Below are 16,525 nucleotides of genomic sequence, written 5' to 3'. Positions count from 1 at the left end.
CACATAGCTGCCTGCCTGTCTCTAGTTACCCCACTGGCTGTAGCTGCGTCCCTTCCGACATGGAATAACACCAACTGTAACGATAAACTGAAAATTAACAGTATAAACCTGCATCATTTTGGACTCTGGTATTTGCTGAATCCGGGTGACCTGACAATCGATGGTGGTGCCGCTGGTGATTCTGGCCTTCTTGGAATCTGTTGGGCCTATGTGTTAGCTCACACATCACTTGGGTATCCATGGTAACTACCACAACATGGTCATCTGCAGTTTACATCTAGCCCGTGGCATTGAATGGCATTTTAAAAGTGCTAAGGGTCCTGGTGCAATAATCCTCCCATGAGGATCAGCCTCAACGGCTTTGTAGATTGCACTCATGTCAGCAACTCCATATACATTTTTTTTTCTTCATGCTTCTTTCTTCATCCTTTTTTCTTTCTGTCATTCAGACTTTCATTCATTCGATCTCTCTCACTCACTTGCTTTAACTCATTTGTTCTCACTCACTCACTCACTCACTCAATCACTCACTCACTCATTCACTCTCACTCACTCTCACTCTCTCACTCACTCGCTCACTAAGTCAGTCTCTCTCTCTCTCTCTCTTTTTCTTTTTATATATATTTTTTTCCGTCTTCTTCTTCTTCTTCTTCTTCTTCTTCTTCTTCAGACCCTGTCATAGCACTAATGCCTTTCCAATACCACCAGCAGATGGAGACACTCCATTGCAACATTGGTTGTGAGCAGCAGTTTCTAAAAACAAATGCCTCATGGCGGATTTCCCATCCATCAATGGATGGTAAATTTTGTTTTTATCATTCACTGACCACAGAAACCAATGCATGGCCAAGCAACAGCAATGACACACCCTTGTGTATAGGCATGAGACCCTCATGTCATTTAACAGGATTCAGCACCACCCACAAGACAGCTACCTGTCATGTCATGTCAAACCTGCACAGGTGTGCTAGATTATTATTATTTAGTTTTATTTTATTTTTTTACACCAATCAGTGTGCAAACATGGTCATTAAAACGCTAAATGAATAGACGTTCATAAACCAGTCAGTGCAACTCATCATTTTGGTCTCCAATTCTCAAACTCAAATTCTCACCCACGGAGGATTAAATGAGAATCTTTCTTGTTTAACACTGGAATGGGGTGGTGCACTGTTCACTACCTGAAGATACTGCCACATCGGGTCAATGCATAGGGCGACAGAAGCAAGCTTCCAAATCAGCTCCCTTTCTCAAAAATCCATTTAATTTATGGTCCCCAGATAGGGAACGTATGTATCAGTATGTGCTCACAAGTCACCCAAGTGCAAGTATTCACACAAAAAAAAACGTGCCTCAGGATGCGATCTGTCGCAAGATCCTTTCTTTTTTTACACTTGATCTAAGCCAAAAGGCCTAGAGGGGATAACCGGGAAAGGGGTGGACCCAACCATGTCCCCTTCATGAGCACTCACATTACTCATAGGAATGGAAGGAAGGCTGGCAGCCAACCAGCCTCCCATACACTTTCTGGGTGGGTGGCAGTCAGCCACCCATACATACATACAGCACAGGCTAAACCCACATCATCACTTAAAAAAAGGACAGGCGACCATTGCACTCTGATGGAGCATTTAGCAATGCAATCCATAGCCTGGCTTTTGCCTGAACCCCCATCACTCCTCCTCTTGCATATAAGACAATATTTCAGATCTGCATATGAAAACAACACGCCTACCTTTGTTGCACATAGCTGCCTGCCTGTCTCTAGTTACCCCACTGGCTGTAGCTGCGTCCCTTCCGACATGGAATAACACCAACTGTAACGATAAACTGAAAATTAACAGTATAAACCTGCATCATTTTGGACTCTGGTATTTGCTGAATCCGGGTGACCTGACAATCGATGGTGGTGCCGCTGGTGATTCTGGCCTTCTTGGAATCTGTTGGGCCTATGTGTTAGCTCACACATCACTTGGGTATCCATGGTAACTACCACAACATGGTCATCTGCAGTTTACATCTAGCCCGTGGCATTGAATGGCATTTTAAAAGTGCTAAGGGTCCTGGTGCAATAATCCTCCCATGAGGATCAGCCTCAACGGCTTTGTAGATTGCACTCATGTCAGCAACTCCATATACATTTTTTTTTCTTCATGCTTCTTTCTTCATCCTTTTTTCTTTCTGTCATTCAGACTTTCATTCATTCGATCTCTCTCACTCACTTGCTTTAACTCATTTGTTCTCACTCACTCACTCACTCACTCAATCACTCACTCACTCATTCACTCTCACTCACTCTCACTCTCTCACTCACTCGCTCACTAAGTCAGTCTCTCTCTCTCTCTCTCTTTTTCTTTTTATATATATTTTTTTCCGTCTTCTTCTTCTTCTTCTTCTTCTTCTTCAGACCCTGTCATAGCACTAATGCCTTTCCAATACCACCAGCAGATGGAGACACTCCATTGCAACATTGGTTGTGAGCAGCAGTTTCTAAAAACAAATGCCTCATGGCGGATTTCCCATCCATCAATGGATGGTAAATTTTGTTTTTATCATTCACTGACCACAGAAACCAATGCATGGTCAAGCAACAGCAATGACACACCCTTGTGTATAGGCATGAGACCCTCATGTCATTTAACAGGATTCAGCACCACCCACAAGACAGCTACCTGTCATGTCATGTCAAACCTGCACAGGTGTGCTAGATTATTATTATTTAGTTTTATTTTATTTTTTTACACCAATCAGTGTGCAAACATGGTCATTAAAACGCTAAATGAATAGACGTTCATAAACCAGTCAGTGCAACTCATCATTTTGGTCTCCAATTCTCAAACTCAAATTCTCACCCACGGAGGATTAAATGAGAATCTTTCTTGTTTAACACTGGAATGGGGTGGTGCACTGTTCACTACCCGAAGATACTGCCACATCGGGTCAATGCATAGGGCGACAGAAGCAAGCTTCCAAATCAGCTCCCTTTCTCAAAAATCCATTTAATTTATGGTCCCCAGATAGGGAACGTATGTATCAGTATGTGCTCACAAGTCACCCAAGTGCAAGTATTCACACAAAAAAAAACGTGCCTCAGGATGCGATCTGTCGCAAGATCCTTTCTTTTTTTACACTTGATCTAAGCCAAAAGGCCTAGAGGGGATAACCGGGAAAGGGGTGGACCCAACCATGTCCCCTTCATGAGCACTCACATTACTCATAGGAATGGAAGGAAGGCTGGCAGCCAACCAGCCTCCCATACACTTTCTGGGTGGGTGGCAGTCAGCCACCCATACATACATACAGCACAGGCTAAACCCACATCATCACTTAAAAAAAGGACAGGCGACCATTGCACTCTGATGGAGCATTTAGCAATGCAATCCATAGCCTGGCTTTTGCCTGAACCCCCATCACTCCTCCTCTTGCATATAAGACAATATTTCAGATCTGCATATGAAAACAACACGCCTACCTTTGTTGCACATAGCTGCCTGCCTGTCTCTAGTTACCCCACTGGCTGTAGCTGCGTCCCTTCCGACATGGAATAACACCAACTGTAACGATAAACTGAAAATTAACAGTATAAACCTGCATCATTTTGGACTCTGGTATTTGCTGAATCCGGGTGACCTGACAATCGATGGTGGTGCCGCTGGTGATTCTGGCCTTCTTGGAATCTGTTGGGCCTATGTGTTAGCTCACACATCACTTGGGTATCCATGGTAACTACCACAACATGGTCATCTGCAGTTTACATCTAGCCCGTGGCATTGAATGGCATTTTAAAAGTGCTAAGGGTCCTGGTGCAATAATCCTCCCATGAGGATCAGCCTCAACGGCTTTGTAGATTGCACTCATGTCAGCAACTCCATATACATTTTTTTTTCTTCATGCTTCTTTCTTCATCCTTTTTTCTTTCTGTCATTCAGACTTTCATTCATTCGATCTCTCTCACTCACTTGCTTTAACTCATTTGTTCTCACTCACTCACTCACTCACTCAATCACTCACTCACTCATTCACTCTCACTCACTCTCACTCTCTCACTCACTCGCTCACTAAGTCAGTCTCTCTCTCTCTCTCTCTTTTTCTTTTTATATATATTTTTTTCCGTCTTCTTCTTCTTCTTCTTCTTCTTCAGACCCTGTCATAGCACTAATGCCTTTCCAATACCACCAGCAGATGGAGACACTCCATTGCAACATTGGTTGTGAGCAGCAGTTTCTAAAAACAAATGCCTCATGGCGGATTTCCCATCCATCAATGGATGGTAAATTTTGTTTTTATCATTCACTGACCACAGAAACCAATGCATGGTCAAGCAACAGCAATGACACACCCTTGTGTATAGGCATGAGACCCTCATGTCATTTAACAGGATTCAGCACCACCCACAAGACAGCTACCTGTCATGTCATGTCAAACCTGCACAGGTGTGCTAGATTATTATTATTTAGTTTTATTTTATTTTTTTACACCAATCAGTGTGCAAACATGGTCATTAAAACGCTAAATGAATAGACGTTCATAAACCAGTCAGTGCAACTCATCATTTTGGTCTCCAATTCTCAAACTCAAATTCTCACCCACGGAGGATTAAATGAGAATCTTTCTTGTTTAACACTGGAATGGGGTGGTGCACTGTTCACTACCCGAAGATACTGCCACATCGGGTCAATGCATAGGGCGACAGAAGCAAGCTTCCAAATCAGCTCCCTTTCTCAAAAATCCATTTAATTTATGGTCCCCAGATAGGGAACGTATGTATCAGTATGTGCTCACAAGTCACCCAAGTGCAAGTATTCACACAAAAAAAAACGTGCCTCAGGATGCGATCTGTCGCAAGATCCTTTCTTTTTTTACACTTGATCTAAGCCAAAAGGCCTAGAGGGGATAACCGGGAAAGGGGTGGACCCAACCATGTCCCCTTCATGAGCACTCACATTACTCATAGGAATGGAAGGAAGGCTGGCAGCCAACCAGCCTCCCATACACTTTCTGGGTGGGTGGCAGTCAGCCACCCATACATACATACAGCACAGGCTAAACCCACATCATCACTTAAAAAAAGGACAGGCGACCATTGCACTCTGATGGAGCATTTAGCAATGCAATCCATAGCCTGGCTTTTGCCTGAACCCCCATCACTCCTCCTCTTGCATATAAGACAATATTTCAGATCTGCATATGAAAACAACACGCCTACCTTTGTTGCACATAGCTGCCTGCCTGTCTCTAGTTACCCCACTGGCTGTAGCTGCGTCCCTTCCGACATGGAATAACACCAACTGTAACGATAAACTGAAAATTAACAGTATAAACCTGCATCATTTTGGACTCTGGTATTTGCTGAATCCGGGTGACCTGACAATCGATGGTGGTGCTGCTGGTGATTCTGGCCTTCTTGGAATCTGTTGGGCCTATGTGTTAGCTCACACATCACTTGGGTATCCATGGTAACTACCACAACATGGTCATCTGCAGTTTACATCTAGCCCGTGGCATTGAATGGCATTTTAAAAGTGCTAAGGGTCCTGGTGCAATAATCCTCCCATGAGGATCAGCCTCAACGGCTTTGTAGATTGCACTCATGTCAGCAACTCCATATACATTTTTTTTTCTTCATGCTTCTTTCTTCATCCTTTTTTCTTTCTGTCATTCAGACTTTCATTCATTCGATCTCTCTCACTCACTTGCTTTAACTCATTTGTTCTCACTCACTCACTCACTCACTCACTCAATCACTCACTCACTCATTCACTCTCACTCACTCTCACTCTCTCACTCACTCGCTCACTAAGTCAGTCTCTCTCTCTCTCTCTCTTTTTCTTTTTATATATATTTTTTTCCGTCTTCTTCTTCTTCTTCTTCTTCTTCTTCTTCTTCAGACCCTGTCATAGATAGCACTAATGCCTTTCCAATACCACCAGCAGATGGAGACACTCCATTGCAACATTGGTTGTGAGCAGCAGTTTCTAAAAACAAATGCCTCATGGCGGATTTCCCATCCATCAATGGATGGTAAATTTTGTTTTTATCATTCACTGACCACAGAAACCAATGCATGGTCAAGCAACAGCAATGACACACCCTTGTGTATAGGCATGAGACCCTCATGTCATTTAACAGGATTCAGCACCACCCACAAGACAGCTACCTGTCATGTCATGTCAAACCTGCACAGGTGTGCTAGATTATTATTATTTAGTTTTATTTTATTTTTTTACACCAATCAGTGTGCAAACATGGTCATTAAAACGCTAAATGAATAGACGTTCATAAACCAGTCAGTGCAACTCATCATTTTGGTCTCCAATTCTCAAACTCAAATTCTCACCCACGGAGGATTAAATGAGAATCTTTCTTGTTTAACACTGGAATGGGGTGGTGCACTGTTCACTACCCGAAGATACTGCCACATCGGGTCAATGCATAGGGCGACAGAAGCAAGCTTCCAAATCAGCTCCCTTTCTCAAAAATCCATTTAATTTATGGTCCCCAGATAGGGAACGTATGTATCAGTATGTGCTCACAAGTCACCCAAGTGCAAGTATTCACACAAAAAAAAACGTGCCTCAGGATGCGATCTGTCGCAAGATCCTTTCTTTTTTTACACTTGATCTAAGCCAAAAGGCCTAGAGGGGATAACCGGGAAAGGGGTGGACCCAACCATGTCCCCTTCATGAGCACTCACATTACTCATAGGAATGGAAGGAAGGCTGGCAGCCAACCAGCCTCCCATACACTTTCTGGGTGGGTGGCAGTCAGCCACCCATACATACATACAGCACAGGCTAAACCCACATCATCACTTAAAAAAAGGACAGGCGACCATTGCACTCTGATGGAGCATTTAGCAATGCAATCCATAGCCTGGCTTTTGCCTGAACCCCCATCACTCCTCCTCTTGCATATAAGACAATATTTCAGATCTGCATATGAAAACAACACGCCTACCTTTGTTGCACATAGCTGCCTGCCTGTCTCTAGTTACCCCACTGGCTGTAGCTGCGTCCCTTCCGACATGGAATAACACCAACTGTAACGATAAACTGAAAATTAACAGTATAAACCTGCATCATTTTGGACTCTGGTATTTGCTGAATCCGGGTGACCTGACAATCGATGGTGGTGCCGCTGGTGATTCTGGCCTTCTTGGAATCTGTTGGGCCTATGTGTTAGCTCACACATCACTTGGGTATCCATGGTAACTACCACAACATGGTCATCTGCAGTTTACATCTAGCCCGTGGCATTGAATGGCATTTTAAAAGTGCTAAGGGTCCTGGTGCAATAATCCTCCCATGAGGATCAGCCTCAACGGCTTTGTAGATTGCACTCATGTCAGCAACTCCATATACATTTTTTTTTCTTCATGCTTCTTTCTTCATCCTTTTTTCTTTCTGTCATTCAGACTTTCATTCATTCGATCTCTCTCACTCACTTGCTTTAACTCATTTGTTCTCACTCACTCACTCACTCACTCACTCATCACTCACTCACTCATTCACTCTCACTCACTCTCACTCTCTCACTCACTCGCTCACTAAGTCAGTCCTCTCTCTCTCTCTCTTTTTCTTTTTATATATATTTTTTTCCGTCTTCTTCTTCTTCTTCTTCTTCTTCTTCAGACCCTGTCATAGCACTAATGCCTTTCCAATACCACCAGCAGATGGAGACACTCCATTGCAACATTGGTTGTGAGCAGCAGTTTCTAAAAACAAATGCCTCATGGCGGATTTCCCATCCATCAATGGATGGTAAATTTTGTTTTTATCATTCACTGACCACAGAAACCAATGCATGGTCAAGCAACAGCAATGACACACCCTTGTGTATAGGCATGAGACCCTCATGTCATTTAACAGGATTCAGCACCACCCACAAGACAGCTACCTGTCATGTCATGTCAAACCTGCACAGGTGTGCTAGATTATTATTATTTAGTTTTATTTTATTTTTTTACACCAATCAGTGTGCAAACATGGTCATTAAAACGCTAAATGAATAGACGTTCATAAACCAGTCAGTGCAACTCATCATTTTGGTCTCCAATTCTCAAACTCAAATTCTCACCCACGGAGGATTAAATGAGAATCTTTCTTGTTTAACACTGGAATGGGGTGGTGCACTGTTCACTACCCGAAGATACTGCCACATCGGGTCAATGCATAGGGCGACAGAAGCAAGCTTCCAAATCAGCTCCCTTTCTCAAAAATCCATTTAATTTATGGTCCCCAGATAGGGAACGTATGTATCAGTATGTGCTCACAAGTCACCCAAGTGCAAGTATTCACACAAAAAAAAACGTGCCTCAGGATGCGATCTGTCGCAAGATCCTTTCTTTTTTTACACTTGATCTAAGCCAAAAGGCCTAGAGGGGATAACCGGGAAAGGGGTGGACCCAACCATGTCCCCTTCATGAGCACTCACATTACTCATAGGAATGGAAGGAAGGCTGGCAGCCAACCAGCCTCCCATACACTTTCTGGGTGGGTGGCAGTCAGCCACCCATACATACATACAGCACAGGCTAAACCCACATCATCACTTAAAAAAAGGACAGGCGACCATTGCACTCTGATGGAGCATTTAGCAATGCAATCCATAGCCTGGCTTTTGCCTGAACCCCCATCACTCCTCCTCTTGCATATAAGACAATATTTCAGATCTGCATATGAAAACAACACGCCTACCTTTGTTGCACATAGCTGCCTGCCTGTCTCTAGTTACCCCACTGGCTGTAGCTGCGTCCCTTCCGACATGGAATAACACCAACTGTAACGATAAACTGAAAATTAACAGTATAAACCTGCATCATTTTGGACTCTGGTATTTGCTGAATCCGGGTGACCTGACAATCGATGGTGGTGCCGCTGGTGATTCTGGCCTTCTTGGAATCTGTTGGGCCTATGTGTTAGCTCACACATCACTTGGGTATCCATGGTAACTACCACAACATGGTCATCTGCAGTTTACATCTAGCCCGTGGCATTGAATGGCATTTTAAAAGTGCTAAGGGTCCTGGTGCAATAATCCTCCCATGAGGATCAGCCTCAACGGCTTTGTAGATTGCACTCATGTCAGCAACTCCATATACATTTTTTTTTCTTCATGCTTCTTTCTTCATCCTTTTTTCTTTCTGTCATTCAGACTTTCATTCATTCGATCTCTCTCACTCACTTGCTTTAACTCATTTGTTCTCACTCACTCACTCACTCACTCAATCACTCACTCACTCATTCACTCTCACTCACTCTCACTCTCTCACTCACTCGCTCACTAAGTCAGTCTCTCTCTCTCTCTCTCTTTTTCTTTTTATATATATTTTTTTCCGTCTTCTTCTTCTTCTTCTTCAGACCCTGTCATAGCACTAATGCCTTTCCAATACCACCAGCAGATGGAGACACTCCATTGCAACATTGGTTGTGAGCAGCAGTTTCTAAAAACAAATGCCTCATGGCGGATTTCCCATCCATCAATGGATGGTAAATTTTGTTTTTATCATTCACTGACCACAGAAACCAATGCATGGTCAAGCAACAGCAATGACACACCCTTGTGTATAGGCATGAGACCCTCATGTCATTTAACAGGATTCAGCACCACCCACAAGACAGCTACCTGTCATGTCATGTCAAACCTGCACAGGTGTGCTAGATTATTATTATTTAGTTTTATTTTATTTTTTTACACCAATCAGTGTGCAAACATGGTCATTAAAACGCTAAATGAATAGACGTTCATAAACCAGTCAGTGCAACTCATCATTTTGGTCTCCAATTCTCAAACTCAAATTCTCACCCACGGAGGATTAAATGAGAATCTTTCTTGTTTAACACTGGAATGGGGTGGTGCACTGTTCACTACCCGAAGATACTGCCACATCGGGTCAATGCATAGGGCGACAGAAGCAAGCTTCCAAATCAGCTCCCTTTCTCAAAAATCCATTTAATTTATGGTCCCCAGATAGGGAACGTATGTATCAGTATGTGCTCACAAGTCACCCAAGTGCAAGTATTCACACAAAAAAAAACGTGCCTCAGGATGCGATCTGTCGCAAGATCCTTTCTTTTTTTACACTTGATCTAAGCCAAAAGGCCTAGAGGGGATAACCGGGAAAGGGGTGGACCCAACCATGTCCCCTTCATGAGCACTCACATTACTCATAGGAATGGAAGGAAGGCTGGCAGCCAACCAGCCTCCCATACACTTTCTGGGTGGGTGGCAGTCAGCCACCCATACATACATACAGCACAGGCTAAACCCACATCATCACTTAAAAAAAGGACAGGCGACCATTGCACTCTGATGGAGCATTTAGCAATGCAATCCATAGCCTGGCTTTTGCCTGAACCCCCATCACTCCTCCTCTTGCATATAAGACAATATTTCAGATCTGCATATGAAAACAACACGCCTACCTTTGTTGCACATAGCTGCCTGCCTGTCTCTAGTTACCCCACTGGCTGTAGCTGCGTCCCTTCCGACATGGAATAACACCAACTGTAACGATAAACTGAAAATTAACAGTATAAACCTGCATCATTTTGGACTCTGGTATTTGCTGAATCCGGGTGACCTGACAATCGATGGTGGTGCCGCTGGTGATTCTGGCCTTCTTGGAATCTGTTGGGCCTATGTGTTAGCTCACACATCACTTGGGTATCCATGGTAACTACCACAACATGGTCATCTGCAGTTTACATCTAGCCCGTGGCATTGAATGGCATTTTAAAAGTGCTAAGGGTCCTGGTGCAATAATCCTCCCATGAGGATCAGCCTCAACGGCTTTGTAGATTGCACTCATGTCAGCAACTCTATATACATTTTTTTTTCTTCATGCTTCTTTCTTCATCCTTTTTTCTTTCTGTCATTCAGACTTTCATTCATTCGATCTCTCTCACTCACTTGCTTTAACTCATTTGTTCTCACTCACTCACTCACTCACTCAATCACTCACTCACTCATTCACTCTCACTCACTCTCACTCTCTCACTCACTCGCTCACTAAGTCAGTCTCTCTCTCTCTCTCTTTTTCTTTTTATATATATTTTTTTCCGTCTTCTTCTTCTTCTTCTTCTTCAGACCCTGTCATAGCACTAATGCCTTTCCAATACCACCAGCAGATGGAGACACTCCATTGCAACATTGGTTGTGAGCAGCAGTTTCTAAAAACAAATGCCTCATGGCGGATTTCCCATCCATCAATGGATGGTAAATTTTGTTTTTATCATTCACTGACCACAGAAACCAATGCATGGTCAAGCAACAGCAATGACACACCCTTGTGTATAGGCATGAGACCCTCATGTCATTTAACAGGATTCAGCACCACCCACAAGACAGCTACCTGTCATGTCATGTCAAACCTGCACAGGTGTGCTAGATTATTATTATTTAGTTTTATTTTATTTTTTTACACCAATCAGTGTGCAAACATGGTCATTAAAACGCTAAATGAATAGACGTTCATAAACCAGTCAGTGCAACTCATCATTTTGGTCTCCAATTCTCAAACTCAAATTCTCACCCACGGAGGATTAAATGAGAATCTTTCTTGTTTAACACTGGAATGGGGTGGTGCACTGTTCACTACCCGAAGATACTGCCACATCGGGTCAATGCATAGGGCGACAGAAGCAAGCTTCCAAATCAGCTCCCTTTCTCAAAAATCCATTTAATTTATGGTCCCCAGATAGGGAACGTATGTATCAGTATGTGCTCACAAGTCACCCAAGTGCAAGTATTCACACAAAAAAAAACGTGCCTCAGGATGCGATCTGTCGCAAGATCCTTTCTTTTTTTACACTTGATCTAAGCCAAAAGGCCTAGAGGGGATAACCGGGAAAGGGGTGGACCCAACCATGTCCCCTTCATGAGCACTCACATTACTCATAGGAATGGAAGGAAGGCTGGCAGCCAACCAGCCTCCCATACACTTTCTGGGTGGGTGGCAGTCAGCCACCCATACATACATACAGCACAGGCTAAACCCACATCATCACTTAAAAAAAGGACAGGCGACCATTGCACTCTGATGGAGCATTTAGCAATGCAATCCATAGCCTGGCTTTTGCCTGAACCCCCATCACTCCTCCTCTTGCATATAAGACAATATTTCAGATCTGCATATGAAAACAACACGCCTACCTTTGTTGCACATAGCTGCCTGCCTGTCTCTAGTTACCCCACTGGCTGTAGCTGCGTCCCTTCCGACATGGAATAACACCAACTGTAACGATAAACTGAAAATTAACAGTATAAACCTGCATCATTTTGGACTCTGGTATTTGCTGAATCCGGGTGACCTGACAATCGATGGTGGTGCCGCTGGTGATTCTGGCCTTCTTGGAATCTGTTGGGCCTATGTGTTAGCTCACACATCACTTGGGTATCCATGGTAACTACCACAACATGGTCATCTGCAGTTTACATCTAGCCCGTGGCATTGAATGGCATTTTAAAAGTGCTAAGGGTCCTGGTGCAATAATCCTCCCATGAGGATCAGCCTCAACGGCTTTGTAGATTGCACTCATGTCAGCAACTCCATATACATTTTTTTTTCTTCATGCTTCTTTCTTCATCCTTTTTTCTTTCTGTCATTCAGACTTTCATTCATTCGATCTCTCTCACTCACTTGCTTTAACTCATTTGTTCTCACTCACTCACTCACTCAATCACTCACTCACTCATTCACTCTCACTCACTCTCACTCTCTCACTCACTCGCTCACTAAGTCAGTCTCTCTCTCTCTCTCTCTTTTTCTTTTTATATATATTTTTTTCCGTCTTCTTCTTCTTCTTCTTCTTCTTCTTCTTCTTCTTCAGACCCTGTCATAGCACTAATGCCTTTCCAATACCACCAGCAGATGGAGACACTCCATTGCAACATTGGTTGTGAGCAGCAGTTTCTAAAAACAAATGCCTCATGGCGGATTTCCCATCCATCAATGGATGGTAAATTTTGTTTTTATCATTCACTGACCACAGAAACCAATGCATGGTCAAGCAACAGCAATGACACACCCTTGTGTATAGGCATGAGACCCTCATGTCATTTAACAGGATTCAGCACCACCCACAAGACAGCTACCTGTCATGTCATGTCAAACCTGCACAGGTGTGCTAGATTATTATTATTTAGTTTTATTTTATTTTTTTACACCAATCAGTGTGCAAACATGGTCATTAAAACGCTAAATGAATAGACGTTCATAAACCAGTCAGTGCAACTCATCATTTTGGTCTCCAATTCTCAAACTCAAATTCTCACCCACGGAGGATTAAATGAGAATCTTTCTTGTTTAACACTGGAATGGGGTGGTGCACTGTTCACTACCCGAAGATACTGCCACATCGGGTCAATGCATAGGGCGACAGAAGCAAGCTTCCAAATCAGCTCCCTTTCTCAAAAATCCATTTAATTTATGGTCCCCAGATAGGGAACGTATGTATCAGTATGTGCTCACAAGTCACCCAAGTGCAAGTATTCACACAAAAAAAAACGTGCCTCAGGATGCGATCTGTCGCAAGATCCTTTCTTTTTTTACACTTGATCTAAGCCAAAAGGCCTAGAGGGGATAACCGGGAAAGGGGTGGACCCAACCATGTCCCCTTCATGAGCACTCACATTACTCATAGGAATGGAAGGAAGGCTGGCAGCCAACCAGCCTCCCATACACTTTCTGGGTGGGTGGCAGTCAGCCACCCATACATACATACAGCACAGGCTAAACCCACATCATCACTTAAAAAAAGGACAGGCGACCATTGCACTCTGATGGAGCATTTAGCAATGCAATCCATAGCCTGGCTTTTGCCTGAACCCCCATCACTCCTCCTCTTGCATATAAGACAATATTTCAGATCTGCATATGAAAACAACACGCCTACCTTTGTTGCACATAGCTGCCTGCCTGTCTCTAGTTACCCCACTGGCTGTAGCTGCGTCCCTTCCGACATGGAATAACACCAACTGTAACGATAAACTGAAAATTAACAGTATAAACCTGCATCATTTTGGACTCTGGTATTTGCTGAATCCGGGTGACCTGACAATCGATGGTGGTGCCGCTGGTGATTCTGGCCTTCTTGGAATCTGTTGGGCCTATGTGTTAGCTCACACATCACTTGGGTATCCATGGTAACTACCACAACATGGTCATCTGCAGTTTACATCTAGCCCGTGGCATTGAATGGCATTTTAAAAGTGCTAAGGGTCCTGGTGCAATAATCCTCCCATGAGGATCAGCCTCAACGGCTTTGTAGATTGCACTCATGTCAGCAACTCCATATACATTTTTTTTTCTTCATGCTTCTTTCTTCATCCTTTTTTCTTTCTGTCATTCAGACTTTCATTCATTCGATCTCTCTCACTCACTTGCTTTAACTCATTTGTTCTCACTCACTCACTCACTCACTCAATCACTCACTCACTCATTCACTCTCACTCACTCTCACTCTCTCACTCACTCGCTCACTAAGTCAGTCTCTCTCCCTCTCTCTCTTTTTCTTTTTATATATATTTTTTTCCGTCTTCTTCTTCTTCTTCTTCTTCTTCTTCTTCTTCTTCAGACCCTGTCATAGCACTAATGCCTTTCCAATACCACCAGCAGATGGAGACACTCCATTGCAACATTGGTTGTGAGCAGCAGTTTCTAAAAACAAATGCCTCATGGCGGATTTCCCATCCATCAATGGATGGTAAATTTTGTTTTTATCATTCACTGACCACAGAAACCAATGCATGGTCAAGCAACAGCAATGACACACCCTTGTGTATAGGCATGAGACCCTCATGTCATTTAACAGGATTCAGCACCACCCACAAGACAGCTACCTGTCATGTCATGTCAAACCTGCACAGGTGTGCTAGATTATTATTATTTAGTTTTATTTTATTTTTTTACACCAATCAGTGTGCAAACATGGTCATTAAAACGCTAAATGAATAGACGTTCATAAACCAGTCAGTGCAACTCATCATTTTGGTCTCCAATTCTCAAACTCAAATTCTCACCCACGGAGGATTAAATGAGAATCTTTCTTGTTTAACACTGGAATGGGGTGGTGCACTGTTCACTACCCGAAGATACTGCCACATCGGGTCAATGCATAGGGCGACAGAAGCAAGCTTCCAAATCAGCTCCCTTTCTCAAAAATCCATTTAATTTATGGTCCCCAGATAGGGAACGTATGTATCAGTATGTGCTCACAAGTCACCCAAGTGCAAGTATTCACACAAAAAAAAACGTGCCTCAGGATGCGATCTGTCGCAAGATCCTTTCTTTTTTTACACTTGATCTAAGCCAAAAGGCCTAGAGGGGATAACCGGGAAAGGGGTGGACCCAACCATGTCCCCTTCATGAGCACTCACATTACTCATAGGAATGGAAGGAAGGCTGGCAGCCAACCAGCCTCCCATACACTTTCTGGGTGGGTGGCAGTCAGCCACCCATACATACATACAGCACAGGCTAAACCCACATCATCACTTAAAAAAAGGACAGGCGACCATTGCACTCTGATGGAGCATTTAGCAATGCAATCCATAGCCTGGCTTTTGCCTGAACCCCCATCACTCCTCCTCTTGCATATAAGACAATATTTCAGATCTGCATATGAAAACAACACGCCTACCTTTGTTGCACATAGCTGCCTGCCTGTCTCTAGTTACCCCACTGGCTGTAGCTGCGTCCCTTCCGACATGGAATAACACCAACTGTAACGATAAACTGAAAATTAACAGTATAAACCTGCATCATTTTGGACTCTGGTATTTGCTGAATCCGGGTGACCTGACAATCGATGGTGGTGCCGCTGGTGATTCTGGCCTTCTTGGAATCTGTTGGGCCTATGTGTTAGCTCACACATCACTTGGGTATCCATGGTAACTACCACAACATGGTCATCTGCAGTTTACATCTAGCCCGTGGCATTGAATGGCATTTTAAAAGTGCTAAGGGTCCTGGTGCAATAATCCTCCCATGAGGATCAGCCTCAACGGCTTTGTAGATTGCACTCATGTCAGCAACTCCATATACATTTTTTTTTCTTCATGCTTCTTTCTTCATCCTTTTTTCTTTCTGTCATTCAGACTTTCATTCATTCGATCTCTCTCACTCACTTGCTTTAACTCATTTGTTCTCACTCACTCACTCACTCACTCAATCACTCACTCACTCATTCACTCTCACTCACTCTCACTCTCTCACTCACTCGCTCACTAAGTCAGTCTCTCTCTCTCTCTCTCTTTTTCTTTTTATATATATTTTTTTCCGTCTTCTTCTTCTTCTTCTTCTTCTTCTTCTTCTTCAGACCCTGTCATAGCACTAATGCCTTTCCAATACCACCAGCAGATGGAGACACTCCATTGCAACATTGGTTGTGAGCAGCAGTTTCTAAAAACAAATGCCTCATGGCGGATTTCCCATCCATCAATGGATGGTAAATTTTGTTTTTATCATTCACTGACCACAGAAACCAATGCATGGTCAAGCAACAGCAATGACACACCCTTGTGT

The 16,525-nt window shown here is 43.4% G+C and overlaps 9 pseudogenes; all 9 read right to left on the bottom strand.

Annotated features, from left to right (window-relative positions):
• Positions 1-1,160: 1,160 nt before the first annotated feature.
• LOC130351547 (U2 spliceosomal RNA) lies at positions 1,161-1,424 on the bottom strand (annotated as a pseudogene).
• Positions 1,425-2,897: 1,473 nt separating this feature from the next.
• LOC130351592 (U2 spliceosomal RNA) lies at positions 2,898-3,161 on the bottom strand (annotated as a pseudogene).
• Positions 3,162-4,631: 1,470 nt separating this feature from the next.
• LOC130351591 (U2 spliceosomal RNA) lies at positions 4,632-4,895 on the bottom strand (annotated as a pseudogene).
• A 1,487-nt stretch (positions 4,896-6,382) lies between these two features.
• Positions 6,383-6,646, bottom strand: LOC130351589 (U2 spliceosomal RNA; annotated as a pseudogene).
• A 1,475-nt stretch (positions 6,647-8,121) lies between these two features.
• LOC130351588 (U2 spliceosomal RNA) lies at positions 8,122-8,385 on the bottom strand (annotated as a pseudogene).
• A 1,464-nt stretch (positions 8,386-9,849) lies between these two features.
• Positions 9,850-10,113, bottom strand: LOC130351587 (U2 spliceosomal RNA; annotated as a pseudogene).
• A 1,465-nt stretch (positions 10,114-11,578) lies between these two features.
• LOC130351586 (U2 spliceosomal RNA) lies at positions 11,579-11,842 on the bottom strand (annotated as a pseudogene).
• A 1,478-nt stretch (positions 11,843-13,320) lies between these two features.
• On the bottom strand, positions 13,321-13,584 carry LOC130351585 (U2 spliceosomal RNA; annotated as a pseudogene).
• Positions 13,585-15,066: 1,482 nt separating this feature from the next.
• On the bottom strand, positions 15,067-15,330 carry LOC130351584 (U2 spliceosomal RNA; annotated as a pseudogene).
• Positions 15,331-16,525: the final 1,195 nt, after the last annotated feature.

The sequence above is a fragment of the Hyla sarda genome, unplaced genomic scaffold (genome assembly GCF_029499605.1).
Source record: "Hyla sarda isolate aHylSar1 unplaced genomic scaffold, aHylSar1.hap1 scaffold_988, whole genome shotgun sequence".
In the NCBI taxonomy this organism is placed as follows: domain Eukaryota; kingdom Metazoa; phylum Chordata; class Amphibia; order Anura; family Hylidae; genus Hyla; species Hyla sarda.
Note: the sequence above shows the minus strand (reverse complement) of the source record. Positions and strands in the feature narration are given on the sequence as shown.